Source organism: Lycorma delicatula, chromosome 3, assembly GCF_047948215.1.
Source record: "Lycorma delicatula isolate Av1 chromosome 3, ASM4794821v1, whole genome shotgun sequence".
NCBI classification, from domain to species: domain Eukaryota; kingdom Metazoa; phylum Arthropoda; class Insecta; order Hemiptera; family Fulgoridae; genus Lycorma; species Lycorma delicatula.
Window position 1 is genome coordinate 11,656,563 of NC_134457.1, and position 26,142 is coordinate 11,682,704.

The 26,142-nt window shown below is 32.4% G+C and overlaps 1 protein-coding gene across 1 annotated transcript in view; it reads left to right on the forward strand.

The window, feature by feature from the left end:
* The window catches only part of LOC142321375 (putative phosphatidate phosphatase), a 153,176-nt gene that overhangs the window by 39,440 nt on the left and 87,594 nt on the right, over positions 1-26,142 (forward strand). The window lies entirely within an intron of this gene.

Sequence of the window (26,142 nt, forward strand, 5' to 3'; positions counted from 1 at the left end):
ATACACCTGTCCACCACGAGACATTTACTAACGAATCGTGATTTTCCGCTAGTGATCGGTACATTACGGTGCTAAGCTAAGGGAGACGAACACACACACACACACACAAATTCCCATTAGTAGGGTAGGATAAAGATGCGTGGTAGTTGTGTAAATTTTCTTAACAATTTTTTTGTATTTGGTGAATTAACTGTTAAATTTCAAAGAAGAAATATTATTCCTTTGGTTATAAAATGATGTAAACTTTGTTTTGGGTGTAAAATAGGAAATCAGGACAAATCCTTTTTTCCTCCTATCTGCTGTATTCTCTTCGTTGTGGACCAGCATTACCATCTTCTCCAGTATAGTTTTCGCTTGAATCGTTAATGGCACTCACCTTAAAAAGGTTAGAAAATCCCTTTAATTGTATAATTTATTCGATCTACGTTGTTTTTGTTCACTTTTTCAAATTTGGTATGTTAAAATTTTCATTTCGTTCAAGCGTGTTTAAAATCTTGGTTTATAGTAGCTGTGTATACATTTTCCATGTTGTGGTTAATGGTTTTAGATATAAAATGATTTAACTACAAAAATTTTCAGTTTTACTCATAGCAGATACAAATCAAGATCTCGAACCCGCTTGAATTGTATGAAATTTGCTAACACTGATAGACAAAAAAAAATTTTTTAATGTTTCTCTAAGTGTGATACCGTTTCTTGAATTGCTTTTTTGCGTACATTACAGATCTGTAAATTCAATTTTTCTATCACCCTTTGTTTTAAATAAATTACCCTTTAAAAAAAAAATATGGGAAAATATAGTTAAAATTTTTTAAATTTATAATTTTGCATGGCCATACCTGTGTTAGAATGACTTCGTTGATGCTTTTCTTTTATAAATAACCTCAGGCACATAGTAATCGGCTAGCATGTTAGTATTCCTTCCCTTTACAGCAGCTTTCCATCACCGGAATGTCTTGGTGGAAACGTTCACTTTGTTAGTCACTTACATTTCTGAGGTTGTCCGACAAAAACTCCAGATGTGAGTGGAGGAAATGTATTTTCAAAGACATAATATATTTCATAGCTCTGTACAAAGTAAGAAGTTGATTAACAATATCTTAGTAATTGTCGGATTTTTGTTTGCTGAGAAAAGTTTTTCTGACGTCTTTAAATGAAGCCCAAGCTGCACTTTCTACATTATTTAACATCGAGTTAAATACATCATCTTTGACCAACTCTCTTATTTGAGAACTAACAAATATTGCTTCTTTAATTTTTCCTTCGCTTATATTCGGAAATTTCTGCCTGATGTATAAAATCCGGGACGATCCTTCTTAATTGCTTTTACAAATTTTTTCATTACTCCTAGCTTGATATGGAGAGGGGATGAAAATATTTTTTTGGGTGAACTAAGGGCTCATGAATAATACTTTTCCCATTTGGAGTTAAGTTGTCTCGTTTCTTTCACTCTTTGGTAACATAATGTCTATCCCTAGCTCGGCTATCCCATCCGCAAAGAAAACATACGTAGAACCACTTTTAAACTATATTTGGACGAATCTATGAAAAGGCGCCAGTCCTAAGGTTTATGAACTTGTCCTAAGTGCAACATAAGCTCATCGGTATTTGTTCAATAAACCAAATTATTTTCGTCAATAAAGTACTGAGAAAGTGCTTTTTGTCGGCTTGAGTCCCCGAAATGTTTGTATTTTTTGAAGTAAATTCCAACATTCCAGTTTTGATCCTTTCAGTTTGATTTTTTGATAAATTTAAATCCCTAACCGAGTCATTTAATTCACCTTGTGATAGATATTATATGTGGCTTATCGGAAGATAATTCAAAATCAAAATCCTTGTTGTCTTCTTCAGTACTGCTTGATTCTTCATCGCTGCTTTCGAAACATATATTCACAGGTGGCTCAGGAACTGGAATTACAGGCCTGATTGCAGATTGCAATGAAGGATATTTTACAGTATGTTTAGATTTTTTTGAAATTCCAGACACACTTGTTAAAAGTAACAATCGGTTGCATGATCCTTTGGTTCACGCCAAACCATAGGTACATATGTCATAATATGTTACTATGATATGATTTAATTCTTTGTCTAGTAATGTTTATTTATAGCTTACAAATTATGTTAACAAAGTTAAACAATAAAAAATGAGGTAACAAAATACAATGTAGGAGCTCAAAATGCTAACTATACGTTGAAAAATGAAAAAAAAAATCCTTTAATTAAAAAATTGTTTTTTTTTTTCAAAAATGGTGGGTTATAGAAAGATTCTGAGTTCATATTCGTTTTCAGCATCAAAAAACAGATTAAAATCATGTATCGCATGTTAGGAAACAGATTCGTGTTTGAAATTTACGGCAAAGTTATAGAATTATCATCGATTTTCATTTTTTTATTTATACATGCCGAATGTGTAGGTATTATCATACCTTTAGTTTTATACTAGCCTTTGACGCACCCTACGGATCGAGCTCTTTCAGGACTCGGGCTATTTTTGCACGAATTCATTTACGGGTTTGCTCATAAAACGCTCCCAAACGAAAACATCCATCCAACCCAATATCACATCAAAGTCGCTTGCGGCGCCTCCTTCTTACAACTTTGATTTAAATTAAACTAAAAACTTTAACTTTTCCTCGACATTAAACTATATTCTCACGATCGAAAACGGCTTTGTCCTGAAAGATACCCTCATATTTAACTACTACAAAAAAATCAACCCCAAAAACCGAGTTCATCTTTGAGATCTTAATTCTAATAACGACAAACTCAGGACTTTTACTATAATTTGGATTCGGCTTATAAATAAGAGTTTGCAAGAAAAACGTATGTCGTTCATTAATTTACGATAACCGTAAACCGATTAAATTTTAACTCCTACAGAACAAATTGTTCGATTTTGAAAATTAAAAAGCCAGAGAAAAACCTTGCACCATCCTAATTTTACTCCCGGAAGCGGTTCAGAGCGGAACTGGGAAAAATGTATAATCAATTTTTAGATATTTACATGACAATTACATACACCAAGATCAATTTATTATCTTCATTTGTTAAATAATAAATTTTAAAAAAATATCCGGGTTTCAAAAAAAAAAAAAAATCATAATCTATTTTAACCCTTTAAACTAAGAATTAAAAAAATGTAGAAATTAGTTTTTAGATATTTACAAGTGATTACAACATCAAAAATGAAGTTGACATTTTCATTTCTTTTCTGGAAATTAAAAAAGAAATAGTAAATTCGATACTTCATTTTAATCCTTTAAACTCGGAATTTCAGAAAATCCTTTTTTAGTGCGCACTTACAGTGTAAGAAGAATATGTATAGAAATTTTCATAAATTTATTTTCAGTAGTTTTCCTGGATGAATCAGTCAGTCAGGACATGTATATATATATATATATATATATATATATATATAGATAAAACGCATGGAAACCTGTATTAAATGTTGCTGAATTTTATTAATCTTTCTTTAATGGAAAATTTATGCTCTTGTGATCTATTTAAGCACGTTTTTTTTCGTTTTTAATTGACGTTTGTTTCTGTAAAATAACGCTCTACAAAGAAAATATATAAGAATCAAAAAGTAGATAACCAGGCTTATAAAAGTATGTTAATTTTTAAAAAAATTACTACTAGTTTTAATGTTAGACAAATTATAAAGGACGAACCGAGGTTTATCTAACTGAATATCGAGGGATTTCGTGTTAAAAATATGATATTATCTTAATAGGGTTTTTTTGTGCTATATTTCAAGATACAATTCACAGTGTACGTGTTTTCTTGAAGGAAATTTAACGGGCAATTTATATAAAGCATATTTAAATTAAATCAATATACATGTCCTTTAAGTAAACAAATTTATTTGTATATTTATATTCGCAGAATCCGTAATTCACAATGTACGTGTTTCTTGAAGGAAATTTAATGGACAATTTATATAATGTATATTTAAATTAAATCAATGTGCATTTCCTTTAAATAAATGAATTTATATGTATATTTATATTCGCAGAATCCGTAATAATATATAACCTTGGACTTTTATTTAATTTTTATGTTATCACGCAAACTTTTGTTCTTTTGGGTGAGAAAAACTTGTCCAGTATTTGAAGTGATTCGAGTAGGGAGACCACTCATCGTTTGATGTCTATTATTGATTTATTCGCTTTTCTATATTTGCTTTATATTGCTGAATAGTATTTTATTTTCAAATTCATTTCATTGTAAGATTAAACTGTCAATCGTTACACTAAATTTAAAAATATTTTTATAGTGTTTTGTTCAGGTAAACCTCTGTGGCTTTAAGAAGTTGTAAACTATGCAATGACATTTACTTGCATACAGTTTTTCTTTGTTTTTCTTTTTTTTTAGAATTTTTATATTTAGAAATAAAATGCACATGAATAGTATACATAATATGCATTTAATCAATTTCGAAAAAAAGGCTGTTTTTTTTTTTTTTTGTAAAGATTTTATTGCTAAGTGAGAAAAGCAAACTCAAGTTGTTTTACCCGCTGAAAATTTGAATCAAGAGCCCATTAAAATCTACTAGACTGAATTCAATAATTTAATCAAACCGTTTATATTTACTTTTTCTGTATAGCTTTCGGAACCACCGTAAGGTATGACTTCAGAGGACGAATGAGGTTGATAAGTATGAATGTAAATGAAGTGTAGTCTTGTACAATCCCAGGTCGACCATTCCTGAAATGTGTAGTTAATTGAAACCTAACTACCAAAGAATACCGGTATCCACGATCTAGTATTCAAATCCATATAAAACTGCCTTTACTAGGATTTGAACCTTAGAACTCAGCTGATTTTGCGATGACGAGTTAACCGCTAGACCAACCCGTAGTCAGGGTTTTTTTTATTTTTATTTTTTAACCTCCGGGACCACCGTCAGGTATTACTTCAGAGGATGAGATAAATGATAATTTTTGTAGCGTGTAAAAATGCCGTGCCTGACCGGGATTCGAACCCGGGACCTCCGGATGAAAGGCCCAGACGCTACCACTCTACGCGCCACGGAGGCCGGTAGGAAGTTTTGTTAACGTAAACCCAACGCTGTAACGGGTAGAATATGGTAATATGCCGAAGTTGAGACTTATATTTATTAGTCGGAATACCAAGTAGGAATACCATGAGAGAAATGCTTTAAACGTTTGTAAGCTATAAAAAATGTTTTACCATATATTCGGTTTCGTTATAAAATTTCATTAATAAACTAAGATCTCTATCATAAGGTAAAGGTTTACTGAAGGGAAGTATTAAGAAGATTTTCTTTTAGGGGGAGTCAACAGACGAACGAAACGTAAAATTTATTAGACTGAAATGTTTTTATTTAACAATAAACACTAGTTCACAGATTTTTCTCAAAATTAAATTTTCCTTTTTCAGTTAAACCTATTTAATACTAATTCAGATTTTGTTCAAATTTAAATATTTTCTCTCTGGCTGTTTTAAACGATTATACGGAGTGATATTTAAATATGGAAAAAGCTTTATACTGCATATCTGAGAGGTATTTAGAGGCAGAAAGAAATGGGGTTCTACATAGTTAAAAAATGTCTGCATTACTGTGGGTTATTAATTTTTGTTTCCCATCTTGGATCCGCCATTATGAGTCAAAATTTATTATTTTATATAGGAAGGTGGAACATGACACGTGATTTCAATTTAAAATTTTACAAGAAAAATAATGGTGAAACCCGTTTTTCTGTTAATGTTTTGGTTATCGATTAAAAGCATTTAAATCTGCAATTACAAAAAAGTGTTAACAATAAGACGAGGTAAAACGCGCTGCATGAACAATTCTATTGCACTTTACATTAATAATATATACAATAATGAACTTTAAACAGTGCTATAATATTGATAAAAATAATCAATAACTAATAATTAACATTACATCAAATTAAACGGCTATATAACTTTACGGCTATTACTTTAAATATTACAATATTTATTTTAAACTTTTAAATGAATGTTTTTTGACCGTAAATCATTAATGAAATAACTTTTGAACGCATATTATTCTACAATAAATTTTCAAAATGCTTCACCTCTACAGCTTGGCAGTATGCTAACCTCAAGTAATACCCGTTTACAATTTGTCGTATCATGTCTGGCGATACACGAGCCGATTCATCAATTATTCTTCTTTTCAATTTGTCAATGTCTGCAGGTTTTGTTTTGTAAACATTATCTTTCAGGTACCCCCAAAAAAAGTAATCCGGAGGAGACAGGTCAGGGGACCGGGCAGGACATTCTTCGGCTCTTCTACGACCTATCCAGCGATTTGGAAATTGTCCACTTAAAATTTGCCATACCCTTAGATAATAATGAGGTGTTAGCTTTTTTCTTTGGTTTTATTTACACCCCCTCCCGGAGCCAGACCCGCAACTCAACCTAACCAAAACCCCACCCGAGTCCTGGTCGTAACAGTTGTCTACCCCTAACCGGGTCACGGTCTTAACAGCTCAAGGGCGACGGAGTCCTCGTGCCTCATCATCGTCGCCCATACCGGCAAGTCCGGACGAACGACGACTCCACAGGATTCTGTCCATCACCCTCTCGCTACCCCGTCGTTCTTGTTTTTGTGTTGTAATACCGTTGTTATACATTTTGACAGCCCTGAATTTGTCGACTCCAGATAGAATGTCGGTACAGTCGTGTCTACATCGAGGGGTCCAGTTATTTGTTCGCAGATGTCTCTTTCAACCACCCACCGTCGACACTGAACACAACATGTTTGCGGTATTATAGTCTCCGCAATATAGACACTCGGAATTGAGAGCCTTCCTCCTCCCGAAAAGATATGATCGGAAGACTCCGTGACCTGTTAAGAAGTGGGTTAGCCAGAATTTGAGTCGGCCAAATTTTCGATCGGTCCAGGTGCAACCTGTTTGATTAAGCGGTGGGTCCAACGCCCCGTTTATGATTGATCCCACCTCATCTGCCACTCTCGTATCATGCCCGCCCGAGCAGTTACTTTGTACCCTCCCCTAATGATGTTACACCGCATCACATCACCGCCAACTGTCTGAGAGGGGGAACTCCAACAATTACTAGGGCAGCCTCTGTTGAGACTGAGGAGCAGGCAGACGCGACCCTGAGGACTATTCTCCTTTGGATCCCTTCCAGGATGCGCCTGTTCGAGTCTTCCAGCGCAGTTTTCCAGACCGTGATTCCATAGAGGAGTGCTGAGTTTATGACATGAGCATATATCTTTCTGCGAGATGACCTTGGATCAGACAGGTTACTGAGCTATCTTGTGTAATGCCTTTACCAGTCGTTTGGCTTTTGCTGCGGTGTCCTTGGCGGGGAGGTGGGGGGTTTTCTGTTTGTTTTTCCTGTTTAGCCTCCAGGTATTACTTCAAAGAATGAATGAGGATGATATGTTTGAGTGTAAGTACTTCACTTACACTCAACATTCACTGCACTTCGCAGTGATGTGTAGTCTCAGGTCGACCATTCCTGAGATGTCTGGTTAATTGAAACCCAACCGCCAAAGAACACCGGTATCCGCGATCTAGTATTCAAATCCCTCTAAAAGTAATTGCCTTTATTAGGATTTGAATCTTAAAACTATCGACTTCGAAATCAGCTAATTTGCGAAGACGCGTTCACCACTAGATCAACCCGGTGGGTCGGAAGTGTTGGCTTGTCTTGCTGAAACCATACATTATTATTTGATTCTAGTCCGATATTTTCCCAGATATTTGGTAAACTCCTATCGGCTAAAAAGTTGCAGTAAACATCTCCTGTAAGATTGTCATCTAATATAAAAGGCCCTACAATACAATGACCGACGATTTCCACCCAAACGTTCACTTTCTGACGGTGCTATGTATGAGCTTCCGACATCCATCAGGGATTATTATCGCTCCAATATCCGACAGTTTTTCTTATTCACATGACCATTTAAGATAAAAGTTGCTTCATCAGTAAATGTTATTGAATTAGAAAAAATTGCGTCTACGTCTAATTTTTGTATTATAATATCACAATACTCAACTCGTCGTTCAAAATCATTTTTTCGAAAGTTCTTGCACCAGGTGTAACTTATAAGGGTCAAATTTATTTGTTTCTTTTTAAAAAATTTGAACTTGATTCAATATTTCGGATCCAAGATGGCGGACAAAGATTATAAACCCACCATAAAGCAGGTTTTTTTGAACTATCTAAAACTACATTTCTTTCTGCCTCCAGATGTATCTTTGATAAGCAGTATTAAGCTGTTTTCATAGTTAATTATCACCCGGTATTTATAAAACAGCAATTTTTACAAGCAAGAAAGTAATAATTTGAGTGGTATTTTTTGGGGTTTTTTTTTTGTTTTTATATGCCCTTGTAATTTCAAAATAGCCGAATCGATTTTTATAAAATAGGCTACTTATGAGGTGATTCATCACTATTGCACGAATGCCACTGGAAATAATGCTGTTAGTTGAAAAAAAGAAGATATTTTAGATTTTACAGACTGAAAATCTAAATTGTTTAAAAATTATAAATTATTCTTATACGGTATCAAATAAAAGTATTTAAACAGGTAAATTTAATAATATCTTTCACTGATTATTATAGAGCTCCACCATAATAAGTTCATGAATTAAAAATTGTTATAGAATTAAGTATTAAAAAAAGAATTTAAAATTTAATAAAAATTATTATGAAAATATTAACTGAAATATTTGAAATGTTAATGAAATTGTTTAATAAATCGGTAAATATAAAATTTAAGAAAAAAAATAGTTCGAAGTTGGTTCTAGAAAAAAAAATGTTAGTAAGAGAAAAGTAGTCTTGGAGTCAAGGTTTGAATATTGATTTTACATTAAAGATTTTCATGAGTAAAGTATTAAAACAATTCTATGGTGTATGAGAGATTCAACGGGATGATAACTTTAAAAGAAACGTTAAAAATAATAAAAATATTGTTCTGTTTGTTGAAAAAAAAGAAGATATTTTAAATTAAGATATTTTATATTCTGTTTTATTCAAGTTCCTAAAACTGTTAAGTAATTGAAAACTAGCTTAAAAAATTATACTGTTTCCTTCTCTTTCGTAGAACAAATTATTTATTTACTCTTTCGATATATTTGTTAAATGTTTACATAAATAAGATCGATTTTGACGCGAGTATTTATATATAAAGGGTGTTAATAAAATATGGGAACCTTTAAAGCGTTTTTTAATGTTCAACGATTTTTAATCGTTAAACATAGAAAAATGAAATTTAACACATCTTAGAATGATCTATTTTAGGTATGAGACTAGGGGTGTATATATACACCTCAAGTAAATTAAAGCTGGGGTTCCCGGAGGGGGTCTCTTTGATTGCTTATGCGGATGACCTAGCACCGCTAATGTTAGAACGTGAAGAAGAAGACGTCGAATACAGAGCGAATAGAGCGTCTAAACAGCTGAGCAGATGGCTCCAATCCAAAGAGGTAAGTCTCGAACCCAAGAAAACTCAGCTTCTCACGATGGTAGGAAAACGTAAAATCAGAACCGTGCACGTCAGAGTGGACGGTTATCAGTTCGCAACGATGCTTTGCATCAAATATCTGGGGATTTGGTTTCAACAATCAAGAAAATTAAAAAAAACACCTTGAGATGGTCACGTGTAAGGCAAAGAAAACGATAAACTCTTTAGGACGCTTAATGGGAAACACATGGGGGGCAAAGGCCGCAAAAAGAAAATTGATCCTCACAGTAGTGACGTCCATTATATTCTATGCCACTCCGGCTTGGTTTTCGGCTTTTAACATTAAGAAGAACAAAATTAGACTAAACTCCCTACAACGAAGAATGAATCTGAAGATTTCATCATCTTATAGAACTATTTCTACTGCCACTGCAGGGGTACTGGCGGGAGTACTACTCATTCACCTCCAGACTCGGAGACGAGCCTACGAAACAAGAAAGACGCTACCGGATTGTTTTATCAAAAATGGCAGGAAGATTAGAACACGACCCGTACAAGTTCCTGCACGCGAAGGTTAATCTCCAGATTGAGATTAACATGGAAACATGGGGAGGTGGGATACTACATTTCTCAGTTCCTCTCAGTGGGAATTCGGTGACTGCCTGAATAGATTTATAAAGAGAGAATTCGCTAACTGTATTGAGGAAGTGAAGACTTCCCACAACACACGATATTTGAATTTGTCAAATGGGAAAACACGGCGAGAGAGAGTGCTCGAGTCTCGGATGTCAATCCAGGTACAATAATAGCGTTTATGCTTAAAGGTCAACAAGAATGGAAGATAGTTGAGAATCTAGTCACCGACATCCTAAAAACTAAGAGACTGTAAGGACCGAGATTGTAAGAAATGGATCAGAGAATTTAAAAAGAAAAAAAATGGTTATCTTTGGCTTAAATTTAAATTTCTTTTTTGTGCAGGTTTCTCGTAATCTGTTTATCTTAGAGATTGGTACTGGGTGATTTTTTTTTTTTTTTAATTTTTAGTTATCGTTTCCACTGCCACCAATTCTTATCTGTTTTTATCGACATATACCGGCAAAGGTCCGAATGTATATTAATTTTTTTTTGTCTTCAGTCATTTGACTGGTTTGATGCAGCTCTCCAAGATTTCCTATCTAGTGCTAGTCGTTTCATTTCAGTATACCCTCTACATCCTACATCCCTAACAATTTGTTTTACTAATTCCAAACGTGGCCTGCCTACACAATTTTTCCCTTCTACCTGTCCTTCCAATATCAAAGCGACTATTCCAGGATGCCTTAGTATGTGGCCTATAAGTCTGTCTCTTCTTTTAACTATATTTTTCCAAATGCTTCTTTCTTCATCTATTTGCCGCAATACCTCTTCGTTTGTCACTTTATCCACCTGTCTGATTTTTAACATTCTCCTATAGCACCGCATTTCAAAAGCTTCTAATCTTTTCTTCTCAGATACTTCGATCGTCCAAGTTTCACTTCCTTATAAAGCGACACTCCAAACATACACTTTCAAAAATCTTTTCCTGACATTTAAATTAATTTTTGATGTAAACAAATTATATTTCTTACTGAAGGCTCGTTTAGCTTATGCTATTCGGCATTTTATATCGCTCCTGCTTCGTCCATCTTTAGTAATTCTACTTCCCAAATAACAAAATTCTTCTACCTCCATAATCTTTTCTCCTCCTATTTTCACATTCAGCGGTCCATCTTTGTTATTTCTACTACATTTCATTACTTTTGTTTTGTTCTTGTTTATTTTCATGCGATAGTTCTTGCGTAGGACTTCATCTATGCCGTTCATTGTTTCTTCTAAATCCTTTTTACTCTCGGCTAGAATTACTATATCATCAGCAAATCGTAGCATCTTTATCTTTTCACCTTGTACTGTTATTCCGAATCTAAATTGTTCTTTAACATCATTAACTGCTAGTTCCATGTAAAGATTAAAAAGTAACGGAGATAGGGAACATCCTTGTCGGACTCCCTTTCTTATTAGGGCTTCTTTCTTATGTTCTTCAATTGTTACTGTTGCTGTTTGGTTCCTGTACATGTTAGCAATTGTTCTTCTATCTCTGTATTTGAACCCTAATTTTTTTTAAATGCTGAACATTTTATTTCAGTCTACGTTATCGAATGCCTTTTCTAGGTCTATAAACGCCAAGTATGTCGGTTTGTTTTTCTTTAATCTTCCTTCTACTATTAATCTGAGGCCTAAAATTGCTTCCCTTGACCCTATTCTTTTCCTGAAACCAAATTGGTCTTCTCCTAACACTTCTTCCACTCTCCTCTCAAATCTTTATACAGAAGATTTGAACTCTAGTTAAGATTTTTGATGCATGACTAGTTAAACTAATTGTTCTGTATTCTTCACATTTATCTGTCCCCTGCTTTCTTTGGTATCATGACTATAACACTTTTTTTGAAGTCTGACGGAAATTCCCCTTTTTCATAAATATTACACACCAGTTTGTATAATCTATCAATCGCTTCCTCACCTGCACTGCGCAGTAATTCTACAGGTATTCCGTCTATTCCAGGACCCTTTCTGCCATTTAAATCTTTTAATGCTCTCTTAAATTCAGATCTCAGTATTGTTTCTCCCATTTCATCCTCCTCTTCTTCCTCTATAATAATGTAAACGAATATTTCGGTCGTTCACCGACGTATGTGATATGTGTCGACATTCACCGGAGAATATCGACAATTTCCAGTTATCGATCTTTCACAGTAATTTACATACAAATAAAACGCAGATTGCTTTCAAATTCATTTATTTATTTTTATATTATTATAATAATATAAATATATCATCTTTTGACGTATTTATTTTTAAAAAATATAAGGTTGAAAAATGTTATTCAACAAAGTATAGATGTTACGTTAATGCAATTTTCCGTTTATATATCGATGACGGGAGTTTTATTACATATTGTTCTATCTTGATTGACGTAGGTAACACATTTTTTCTATTATACAAACAGGTTATAAAATAATCGTTTACACACTTGTATGGTTGGTTTTATACGATTTCTTTATTGTTTCTGTATATTTTTATTCTTTTTAGCAGAACATAAAAGAAGAAGAGAAGATTTTCCTTATTTTATTTAGTTCAGTCTTCCTACTGATTATTATACAACAACGATTTCAAAACCTGTTAATAATTTCGTGTTTTGATTTCAATCTTTATTATGTTCTTTTTGCTTAGTTAAAATATTTTGAAAAAATTTATATAACTTACTAAACATTTTTTTTCTTTTCGTTCAGACCACTGCGGATCACATTTACATAGTTTTGACTTCTTTTACTTTTCCCAAAAGATTTTCGTTCTATTGATCTGTTGTCGCTTTTCTTCTGTTCATCTATTCAGGTTTATACCTTTATTTTTCTTTCTTTCTGGAAACTTAGATTCTCGAATCACTTTTCTAAATTTATTTTTCTCTTTACAAAGATCCTTAGAAATGTGTAATATTTTTAGATCTGTTCGTATTTCTTTAAACCACTTTGTGGCTCTATTTATGTAGAAATTAAATATTTGATTTGTCAGTCTTTGGTTGATCATTCTGCATAAATGTCATTAAATTGTAATTTTTTTCGAGATTGTCCCCTTTTTTTCTATGTTTGTAATTTCTTTTTGACTTTTCAATTAGTAAATTCTATCTTTATATTTTGATCCATAAATTTTTGTTAAAATTCTTTTTTTTTACTTATGCTATTTCTTGTTCTAAAAAACACTGCAGATATTCTGTTTCATACACTGCTTCTGGTGGGACTACAGTTTTATAATGCCTTAATTTGGAGTTACACAAAGTTATTTAAAGAAAAAAATTCTACTTAATATTATAAAAAGAAATTTTGTAATTATGGAGTTCGTGGGACTTCATTAAAGAAAAGAAATTATTTATAAGTTAAATATTTTAAATTTGCCATCATCATCATCATCTGGTGTTCTACCTGACGGGAGATCTCTTACCACCACCGTTATCTCCATTCATTTATATCCCAAGCCTTCTTCGTCTCCTTGTAGTTTCCAATCTTCATCTCATCTATTATTTCCATCCTTCTTCTTCCTCCCTTTCTTTTTCTTCAACGTTAACGTTTTTTGTAAAATAAAAGAACTGAAAAAAACAATGAATTAAATAGAATAGCTGGAAGCAGGATAGTAATCTAATTCTACACTTTTTCACATTAAAGAATATGGTATTTGTCCAATACATAATAAAATGTCAATGCAGATAATATTTTTTTAGTATTATTAGATAGTAACTTAATAAAATGTCCGCTTAAAACACTATACTCCAGTTGTGCCTAATTTAAATTTTTATGTACACAGAAACAAACGTATTTAATTTTTACTAATTACTTTCTCTTTCGCCCTTTTAGCGTGTTTTTGTGCAGATTTGACGATCAAAGAGCCCTTGGTTTCCTTCATCTTCTGCTTACTACTGAAAAAAACAATTAAACCCCTTTCATATTCCTTCGACCGACTAAACTAGAAAGGGAACAAACAAGGAACGTTCCATACACACGCGGAGTAAAAAAAACTACTTCCATCAGCACGCCAGGGTCGGTACTGCGGGATCGACAGTGCTCTCACACACACACACACACACTCTCTCTCTCTCTCTCCCTCTCGCAGCCTCGCGTGCAACTTCCTATGTGCGCATGCGCAAAACAGTCAAACACCACGCTGTTAGAACTGTGAAGCGCGCCGTTCCATACAAAGATTTTTGTATCTTTTACATAAACTGGGGGAAGGCTATTGACATTAAGCTTAAGGATTATATATTGTACAAGTATAGAGAAAGAATTAAAGAAAAAAGGACTCATATTAAATGTTATCCATAATATCAAGTGGAAATATGGGGTACTACAGTGCCACAGTTCCTATTCGCTAACTGATACTGCTTTTTTTTGTTGTCATTACCTTCCAAATTTGCCATAATTGTTTACAAATTATGACCGTGGATACCGGTGTTCTTTGGTGGTTGGGTTTCAATTAACCACACATCTCAGGAATGGTCGAACTGAGAATGTACAAGACTACACTTCATTTACACTCATACATATCATCCTCATTCATCCTCTGAATAATTATCTAAACGGTAGTTACCGGAGGCTAAACAGGGAAAAGAAACCAATAAAGTTGAAAACGTTTACATATCTCTATAGCTTTATGTAGCAGCTGTAGCTAGTATTAAGAGAAAGTATACAGATCGGTCCAAAATTTCAATATCTGGGTTTTTTGTGAATTGAATATCTTTAATTGACCACTTTACCTCCGAGAAAGCTAGAGCTTCGGTCTATGGCTTAAATGGTTTCCTGGGATAACACAAATGTATCCTGCAAATTTGAAAGCAATTGATCGGTTGACAGACAGACAAACAAACAAATTTTTGGTTTCATGTATAAGATTTATGTTATCTAATTCAGAACTATAAAAATCTGATATGGACACATATTCATTTCATTAATAATTTCTTATTTTTTAATTTTTTTTTATTCAATTATTATTTGTCGTACAACTTTTTTACAATCGGAGGTTAATAAATTATTAATAAATCAATATATTTAAATTAAAAAAAAAGGAAATGAAGTTAGATTGGAATCGATGTGCCTTCCCCTTGTAAGATCCAAATATTTTATTAATTAAAATTTTATTTGTCTATAACTCTGGAACGAATGAAAATAAGTACCACTTATGATATATCGTTGAAAAAATTTCAACGACAGCTTATTACTGTAGTTAAGAAATCCAAATTCCAAATTTGTTTATTGGATTTTGGTTTTTTAAACACTTTTGGTTCAGTCGATTCAATCTAAAGAAGATATGCACTACTAAATGTTACAACAGCCCTAAATCCAAAATGTCAACATCCTACGGTTAATCTTTTTTGATTTATGCGAGATACATACAGACATCACGCCGAAACTAGGCAAAATGGATTCAGGGATGGTGAGAATGGATATGTCCGTTGAAATCTGAAAACCAAAATTTTTCGCATCACAATACTTCTTTTACTTCGTATAAGGAAGTCAAAATTAAAAAAATAAACGAATAAATAAAAAATAATTTTTTTCAAGAGAAATTAAAAAAAAAATCTATAACCAAAACGTTTATTTGTCTATTAAGTCACTTATTGAGTTTTTAATTGTTTCGTAATAAAATGAGATTAATTCTTTTTAACGATTGAATTGCCAAAACGTTTTAGCGTAGCCGAAAAGATTTTGCAGTGAAGTAAGTGCACTAGACCGGCGTACTTGCTATATTTGCTAGATTTTTTTTTTTACTATTACATTATTCGTAGATAATCTGATATGAACAATTGTTCTGAAATCTTGCTTGTTTTCTTCATTCTATATAAGAAATCCATGATATTATTTTGTTGATATTTGAAAGTTAGATGATCGCTCTACAATTCTGCAATTAGATCGTCTTTCTTAAGATCATTTTGTCATCGAATCATTTCCTACTCTATTGACGTAAATTGCTTTCGCTAATTTTTTAAAAATAAAAATTTATTATACTTTAGCGGCAAAAAAAGGATTGTTGATGATGAAACCAACAACCAACAATAATATAATATTAATACAGGGTCCGGCATATAAACCTGACGATTTTTGAGGGATAATAATTAAACTGTGTTTCTTACTATTAAAACATTTAATATATCAAATTCAGATCAATTTTTGCAATTTATAGTGAATTACTTACCTAGATTTTTTTTTTTATTTGAATATTATGTCCAAATGTTTTCCATTACTCCTCACACACTCACTTAACCTCATTCTAAAATTTGACATTGCTCGCTCAATCATCGCTTGTGGAACCGCTTCAATTTCTCGTTGAATGGCCTCCTTGAGTTCTGCAATCGACTGTGGTCGACTACCGAAGACTTTATGTTTGAGATACCCGTACAGAAAAAAATCACAAACAGCCAGATCAGGTGAACGCGCTGGCCAAGGAATGTCGCCAAATCGGGAAATCAAACGTCCAGGAGAGGTTTCTCGCAGAACATCCATTGAGATTCTCGCCGTATGAGCGGTGGCACCATCCTGTTAAAACCAAATTTCATGTCTTTGAAAGTCATTCGGTTTCGGTCGCAGAAATTTATTCAACATGATTACGTATCGATGAGATGTTACTGTTACTCTGCGACTTAACTCCTCAAAAAAATATGGGCGAATTATGCCGAACTTTGAAACCGCACACTACACTGTAAGATATTGACTGTGAAGGGTTTTTCAAGAATTTTCCGTGGGTTATGCGAAGCCCAATAACGGTAATTTTGTTTATTCACAAATCCTGACAGATGAAAATGCGCCTCGTCACTTAAAAGAATAATGTCTGGTGGACATATAATATACAAATAATGGTATCCTGGTGGACATTTTCGAGGATGACCTCGCAAGCTGCTTTGCGAGACGCCCAATTATTTGCATTAAGTTTCTGCACTAACATCATCTTATACGGATGGAATTTCAGGTCGGCATGAAGAATTCGTCGTACACTTCGATCAGAAACGGCTAACGCAACAGCATGTCTCGCTGCTGAACGTCGTGGAGACCGCGTAACAGCTAACCTTACAGCGTTAATGTTTTCAGGCGTTCTCACAGTCCGTTTTCGTCCTGTTGATTTCATTTTTACAGCAGACGATGTGTTCCTAAAATTCTTCACTCACAAAAATATCGTATTCCTACTAGGAACAGACTCGTGTCGATTTAAATTGAAAGTCTGCGAAATACACGCTGTGTTACAATAACCAAGTCATTATTTTTAAAATAGGCTTCGATCACAAACGCTAGTTGTTCACCCGACCACGACATACTACTGAAATAGCGTGAATAGACCTGTCGATGTTCAACACTCCCGTCCTCTCGTTGACAGTGGTGCCAACATAACAATTACTACAAAATCGTCGTAGATTTATTTGCCGGATCCTGTATTATTATCTTATTTATAATTAATTTAACTTATTTTAAACTTAATTTTTAGATTAATCCGTGTATTTGATTAATAAATGGACAGTTTGTTGATAAATTTATTAGTTTAAACTTCGTTATTTTTGCTTATATTTTTATCTTAAAATTAATTAATGTAAGTAATAATATTTATATTTAATTATTTATCAAGAGTATTTAAAAATTAACGACGAGTTCAATTTTATGGAGGGTTACATTTCACTCTTATATTGAAATAATTTTTTTTTTTAAGATTATTATTTTCACTTAGATAACAGAAAAAAACTTGTTCAAAGATCTACATTATCGAACTTGTTAAACTCGTTACAAGAGTTAAAATAAGAAATGTTTTGGTTATAAAAAATAAATAAATAATAATTACAAATTATAAATATGACAGGAAAGTTCTACGTAAAACCTGTTTTTATAAAAATTACATTTATTACGATGAATAATTGAAGTGAATTTTATTTTTCTGCCAGAGAATTTTTTTTTGAACGTCATTTTGACAATCACTTCATCGTCATAAGAGTAGTTGTAATGATTAATGATGATGATAATTATAATAATAATTATTTTAAAATAAATCATGTAATATCTGTTGTTAAAGTTAGTGTAATTGTATAATACGAATCAGAAACATGACATGATTTCATTTGTTTTTAATTATATTAGCTTTGCAAACAAGATACTGCGTGCTGAAATTATAATCTACAAACAGGAAGTAAACCATCCTACAGATGCAAGCTTGAGATGTAATAAAAAAAATTTCCAGTTACTGTGTTGGGCTTTAGCGAGTAATGTACGAGTATATCTTTCATTTTCTTTGTTATATCAAGTATTTGTATAACTTGGCTTGAACATACAATAAGTACAGTGCACGATGTGTATATATGAATTCCATCACGTTTATGTCGGTATCTTTTTTTTTCTTTTTATGTTTAGCCTCCGAAACCAACGTAAGGTTTTAACTTCAGAGGATGAATATGTATGTGTGAATATGTAGGATGCTATGTATGAATGTAAATGAAGTGTAGTCTTGTAGTCTCAGATCGGCCGTTCCTACCCACCGGGTTGGTCTAGTGGTTAACGCGTCTTCCCAAATCAGCTGATTTGGAAGTCGAGAGTTACAGCGTTCAAGTCCTTTTTTTTTTTTTTTTTTTTTTTTTTTTTTTCAGGAGACTGTACAAGACTACACTTCATTTACACTCATACATATCATCCTCATTCATCCTCTGAAGAATTATCTAAACAGTAATTACCGGAGGCTAAACAGGAAAAGAAAAGAAAAGAAAAAAAGATCGACCGTTCCTGAAATGTGTGGTTAATTGAAACCCGACCACTAAGTAACACCGGTATCCACGATCTAGTATTCAAATCCGTATAAAAGTAACTGCCTTTACTAGGATTGAACCCAAAAGTGTCCAAAAAAAAGCCCAAAATCCCCAAAAAATAGAATTTTGGACTTTTTTTTAACAACAGTAATAAGTCCATATTGAGAACTTTTCAAAGATATATCTATCATAAGTGGTGTTTATTTTCATTGGTTCCAGATTTATAGCCAATGAAATTTGAATTAATGAAATATTTTGATCTTACATCGGTTCGAATACCGAATGAATACTTCATCTCCTTTTACTTTAACTTATTTTTTTTTAAATTTAAATGCATTGATTTATTAATAATTATTAACCTCTGATTGTTACAATAAATAATAAATCAAAAACAATAAAAAAATATATATAGCAAAAGTTATTAATGAAATAAAATTTTATGTACTTTCATTTTTTTTTAAATGTGTATATGTAATTTAATAGGCGTACAAGGAAGTCATGTGGTATCCACATCAGATTTTTAGACTCAAGGAGTCGTGAAACGTTGGCTTTCCCAGAGAAATTTCGACATCGAAATTTTGATCGAGTATATTTGTGTGTAATAAATTATTCACAGAGTATTTTACGCTTAAAGCACATATTTATTTAATTTTAGTTGAATGAGTGTATAATATTTTAAAGCACAGATAAAGTGAAAGCATATGGTATTAAAAAACTCTGAATTAATCTTCAGATATTACATAATCATTGTGTGCAAAAAGATAAAACAACTTCTTTTTCTCTGGTATATAAGATTAATAGAGAGGATTACATGCAAGTCGATGCATCTAACGATTAACATGTGTTTCTTGTAAACATTGAAGGACAGACTTAAAAGAAAGAGTTTTATGTCTTGAAACTTCGCTTTAAAATGCATCTGGACACGTATTCCTCATCTGATTGTTATGATTTAAGTGAGAATTGTTGTGTCTACTTCATATAGAAAGGAAGGATAACCGATGTGTCACCCTATTATAAAAAAAGAAAGTTGCTTATAATGATTTTTGTTGATTCTCGGACGAGTACATATTGTTTGTTTTTTACAAATTAAGTATTTCAATATTGAGATTCTTTTGTTCGATCCGAAGTAGACAGATTAATTTAAATAAAGATTAAATAATCAAGAGTATTTTGTTTAGTGGCGGCTCGCGCATAAGCACTGTGGAACTGCAGCACTCCCTTATTTCCGCTTGATATTATTGATAAATTTAATATATAATGAGTCCTTTTTTCTTTAATTCTTTCTTTATACTTGTACAACATATAATCCTTAAGCTAAATGTCAGTAACCATCCCCCAGTTTATGGAAAAGATACAAAAAAACTTTGTATGGACCTGTGCGCTTCACAGTTTCAGTGGCGTGGTGTTTGGCTATTGTGCGCATGCGCACATAGGAAGCTGCAGGCGAGGCTGCGAGGGAAAGAGAACTGTCGCTCCCGCAGTGCCCACCCTGGTGTGCTGGTGGAAGGTAATTTGTTTTTTACTCCGCGTGTGTACGGAACGTTCCTTGTTCGTTCCCTTTTCTAGTTTACTCGGTGGAAGGAATATGGAAGCGGTTTAGTTGTTTTTTCAGTAGTGATCAGAAGTTGGCGGAAAGCAAGGGCTCTTTGATTGCCAAATCTGTCCAAAAACAGGCTGGAAGGCGAAAGAGAAGGGAATTAGTAAAAACTAATTATGTATTTGTTTCTGTGTACACAGAAATTTAAATTATGCACCGTTGGACTATAGTGTTTTTAAGCGGATATTTTATTAAGTTATCTAAAAATATTATCTGTATTGACATTTTATCATTTATTCGGTACACGGTTTTTAAGCGCAATGTGCCTAAAAACCGTGTACCATATTTTTGAATGTTATAAAAGTGTACAACTAGATTATTATCCTGCTTCCAGCTATTCTATTTGATCCATTTTTTCGGTTCTTTTATTTTACAGAAAACTTTAACCATGGCCTTGAAAAGGCTCAGAAAAAAATTTTCTTGTGCAGAACCGCCACTGATTTTAGGTACGGGCCGCCACTGATTATGTTACTGTGATCAGTGCTAGTAATGATAATTGTGTCTAAAATAATTTGTCGTTAAAATAAGTATAATCGTTCGTTAAAATTACAACAAAAAAAAAGTATCACCGGAATGTGCAGTTAGTTATTTCTGGGTGAAACATTAAGTAACTTCTTTTTTAACTTTTAATTAAATACCTAAGAAATGTTAAGGTTTTCTGGATTTTTTTTTGTAAAAATTAATTAAGGTGGCCAACATACGGCCCGCGAAACATTTTTCAGTATTACCTTTTTTTTTTTTATAAGCAGTTGAATAATAGAAAATACGGGAATTAAAAACTTGCCAAGAAATATTTAGTAATCAGCTCAACTATATTTATAAACAAACTTTTTCTTTAGTGAATCTAAATAAAAGTACAACAAATTTCATTATAAAATTTTTTTTACATAAATCAATCGTTTTTGTATTTAACATTTTTTAATTTTAATATTTCATTCGCCCCCTGAAAAAATATTTTTTTCCACTTCGGCCCGGAGGCAAAAACTGTTGGTCCCGCCTGAATTAATCCATTCTTTTTCTGTAGTTCAATTAAATTTTTACCAGTTTATTTAATCGTTTTAAACTTACATGTACTGTATTTGAAATTTAAAATAGTTATTTGCTTAATAACATAAAAAATATTTTATATCGATATCATTTGTATTTATTCTAGTGTTTGTCCCAGTTACAATAAAAAAAATTATTCATCTGGAGTGCGAACGTCATGTGAAATAATCATATTTATATGATGAATTTATCTTACGGGAAATACGTTTTCTTTAAATCAAATTTGTCGGTAATTATTTTGTGTATTGTAATCGAAAAGGAGTGGTTTTTTAAAGATTTTTTATTCGGTTTTTTAATCTTATCGATTTAAATATACACATGTGCCCTTTCAAATAAACAACATATGAATTAATCAACAGGAAAAATGTAATACATTTGAAGATATTAGTAAATATAATCGGTTTGTATTTTGTAATGTTATCTATTTTAACAAGTTTATTGTACGTAAGGTGTTAGTTCTATAATCAACAGCATATTTCATTTATTCCGGCTATAGCTGTTTTAATGCCGTAACAGTCTAAAAACAGGAAAATACGTAGTCAAAGTACAGTAAAATGTTAGGTATCGGGGTGTTTTCCTGAATTGCGCCAACAAACAAACTAAAAGGTTACAGAAGTTTTTGAATAAATGCATATACATACGTGTGTTGGCCTGTATTGTGATTAATATCTACAGACTGGCTCAACATGAATTCTTGGAAAATTTCAAAAAATTTCTATTTACGATTTAGATCAAAGTTTTGGACTAAATTAAAAAAAGGGTAAGGATAGTTTTCATTGTTTTTAATTTTTGATTAAGAGCTCAACTTTTACGGTCATTAGCCAAAGTTGAAATCTTTAATTTAGCTCAGATCCCTAACCGGGATTCGAACCCGGAACCTCCGGATGAAAAACCGAGACTTTACCACTCTGCCACGAAGATCGGCAGTTTAGTACAGTGTTCAGAGAGTGACTCAACCTTATGGGAAAATAAGTAAGTTACAATAGTTGTTGAAAGTGACCTCCATTAAGCGATTCACGTAATTAAATACGACGTTCCATGCTCTTAAACACGTATTGTAACGTTTATTAAGCAGTTGCGGCGATACATCGTTCAATTTCGCTTTTCAATTCGGGAATGTAGTGAGGATGAGTTTTGTAAGGTATTTTCAGAAGGAAACGTCAGGAGGGGATAAATCAGGAGACCGAGGTGCCACAACCCCTTCCAAATCACTTGTCCATGAAAACACTGATCCAAGAAATTTATAGTCTTGCTGTATGAGCCGTAACCCACCGGGTTGGTTTAGTAGTAAACGCGTCTTCCCACATCAGCTGATTTGAAAGTCGAAAGTTCCAGCTTCAAGTCCTAGTACAGTTACTTTTATACGGATTTGAATAATAGATCGTGAATACCGGTGTTCTTTGGTGGTGGTTGGATTTCAATTAACCACACGTCTCAGGAATGGTGGAACTGAAACTGTACATTATTACACTTCATTTACCACTCATACATATCATCCTCATTCATCCTCTGAAGTAATATCTAAACGATAATTCCCGAAGGGTAAATAAGAAAAAGAAAGGAAAAGTGCGTACGCTTTAGTTTGAATCATCGAATTAAATAAACGAAAAAATATTATTTTTTAAATAAAATGATAAATGTTCTTTTAAATTAAGTTGTGTATGTATGTGTGTGTAAGCCGTGCTTTAGAAACAATCTACATTTGTAGGATTTTCTCGGAATGCGATTTTAGACACGTGACGGGACAACTACAACTGTGTTGTCAGTTTTTTTTTTTTTTATAAGATTTCATGATAATCTCAAAACATAAATACTTTTATTTCACCTGTTATCATTCTTTGTGAAGTACTAATAAATTTTTACAAATTAAAAGACGTTTTTACGTTAATTTTTCACTTAAAATATTGGGTTTTTTTTTATTTAAAAAAAAATTCACGGATTTTCTTTTCTATTTTATTCTTTGCCTTTTTTCGAAAAAATTGTAAAATATGACATCAGAAAGTAAGGTTGGAACCCGTAGAAAATATAAAGATAGAGATGCTGAAAAAAAAATTGTCATGTAACTTTTTATTTTTATATTACATAAAATGTACTTTCATTCTGATTAACGAATAGTCTGAATTTATAAAAAAATCAATTAAGGAAGTGTAACAGTGTATATTATATTTAGGAGATAATTTGACATCTTAAGATCGTAGATAAGAAACACGGTCCTAATATTATATGCGGGTGTGCTTCCGTTTAACACACGTTCTCCAATGTCAGCTGTACTCTTTTTCTCCCGTTATATTTTCTCTGTTTATCTTTCTTTATGTATTTATGTTAATAAGTTTCTTTAATATTTATTTATGATAAATTGTATGGCATTCTTATCTTTCAAATAGAAAGCTGTTATATATACGGTATATTTCTTTAGTCTATAATCGGAATCGTAACTGTTGACATAAAGTGAAATGAACTAATGTTTTGATAGTTTTTCAAACTTACAAAAAAAAGTAAACACATGCGTAAAATGACTTTGATTAATGATGCCACATGCATACAGAGTCTGCGAAGAAACTTGTTTTAGGAAGTATACTTTTTTACTGTCATTTTATTGCTTATTTTCTTTTTCTTATATTTTATACACGTGTTTATGTTCTAATAATATTAACTTAATTTCTTATCTTAGACTGTAACTAATTAAAGCCGTGTTTATTAATGATAAACCATATCGAACCCTTTTCTAATTGAATAATGAGATTACTGCCATGTATGGGGGCATTGGTGCCATGAGATTTTCCACTTACAAGATCAAGGGTGTAAGGCTGTAAAGCAAGATCACCCTCAATATCTCAAGATTTCGCCTTAATTAAGGTTACTTTTTCTTAAGCACTTTTGTTAACAATTGAAATATAACAATATTTAAAAAAAAATAAATAAATTATTTTTAGGGATGTTAGGTAAGGTAGGCATTTAGATTATATTTAAATGATTGGTTGGAATAAGGTGTAAAAAAAAAATATTTAAATTTCTTTTACATTGATTAAAAATGATTAAGGAGGTAGTCAACCCAGTTTTTTTTTTTTAGTTTTTGAGATTCTTTTGTTGTTCTGATCTGAAAATTAACTAGTATCTAAATGGAAATTATGCTACAAAAAACATATTCATATTTGATTTACACTTTAACCAATACTCAGTCCAGAGTGAAATTCAGAGGTGAACTCTCTCAACCCTTCTACATAAAAACTGGATTGAGGCAAGGAGACGGCCTCTCACCACTCCTTTTTAACTGCGCCCTTGAATTTGTCATGAGAAAATGGTATGAAATAAATCCCAAAAATATAAAAATGGGTACTAAGAAAAACTCCATCACACTAAATTGCCTAGGATTTGCAGATGATCTCGCTCTTTTAGCAAATAATATTCAAGAAGCCAAAACACAAATCATGAGCCTTCAAAACCTAGCACAAAAGATAGAGCTTCATATCTCTTTCGAAAAAACTGAACTAATGGCCATAGATCCTCTGGTAATAGAGCACATTACGGTAAACAATCAGAAAATTAAAATAGTAAAACAATTTAAATATCTAGGGGAAATAATAACTTATAATTTAAATGAAAAAGTGACATGGCAAAACAGGACAAATAAAATGATTAAATCCCAAAAATTAACTCGGTCAACATATAAAAAAAAATGCCTTTCTGCTAAAACAAAACTTAAACATTATAAAACTGTAGTACAGCCAGAAGTCACCTACGGAAGCGAGACCCTTTTCAAAATCACTCAGAAAAACCGAATTGAAAAAATTCTGAAAATAGAGAGGAGAATTGTCAGAACGTGTATCAATAAAAAACACCAAAAAGAAGGCCAATGGTGGATTGTGCCAAATGAGGTGGTGTATCGAGAAATAGAGCCTGTTACTGATACTATGCGGAAAAAAGAATCTCTTTCTTCGGTCATCTCATAAGGACACCGCAAACAAGACTGTCAAGAAATATCATTGAAAAGCTCTGGTTCCAAAAGCTAGAAGTAGGATGGATCAAAGAAATTAGAGAAGATATGAAAGAATTGGGAATTTCCCTGACTGACCTACAGAATAAATCTGGAAAAATTACAAAGCTAAAAGATAAAAGCATTAGATTTAAACAAAAGACAGACAAACGACAAAATACAACGAAGAGGGTGTTTACGGATGAAGGAAAGAAAGTAAGATCTGAACGGATGAAGAAATACTGGGCAGCTCGAAAGAGTAAAATAACACGCTTTTCTCAGAAAAGATCCAACTAAAATTGACTTAAGTGGTCCCATGTTGGCCGTAAAAGCATAATAATAATAATAATAATAATTTGATTTACAACCCCTAAAATTGAAGGTGGGGGTAAACAATCTTAATTTACGAGAAACGCTTTATCTCAAATATGATTTTATTCTAGAAACGTAATTCCTTTAACCAAAATAAAAAAAAAGTTTTTATCTGTGATGTTTAGACAGTATTTGTTTGCCAGTTTTCACTATGTCAGAAAAAGGCTTTTTGTAAAAATTAACAAAAATGATAAACGTTTCCTTGATAATTTATTTTATATTTAATTTCATGTGAATTATTTTAAGATAACCTGTCTACATATCACAGATCAAGTATTTATGGGCAATTTAAAAATAAAATCATCAAAATAACATGCATAAAAGTTTTTTTCTTTTCTTTTTCCTGTTTAGCCTTCGGTAATTACCTTTCATATAATATTTCAGAG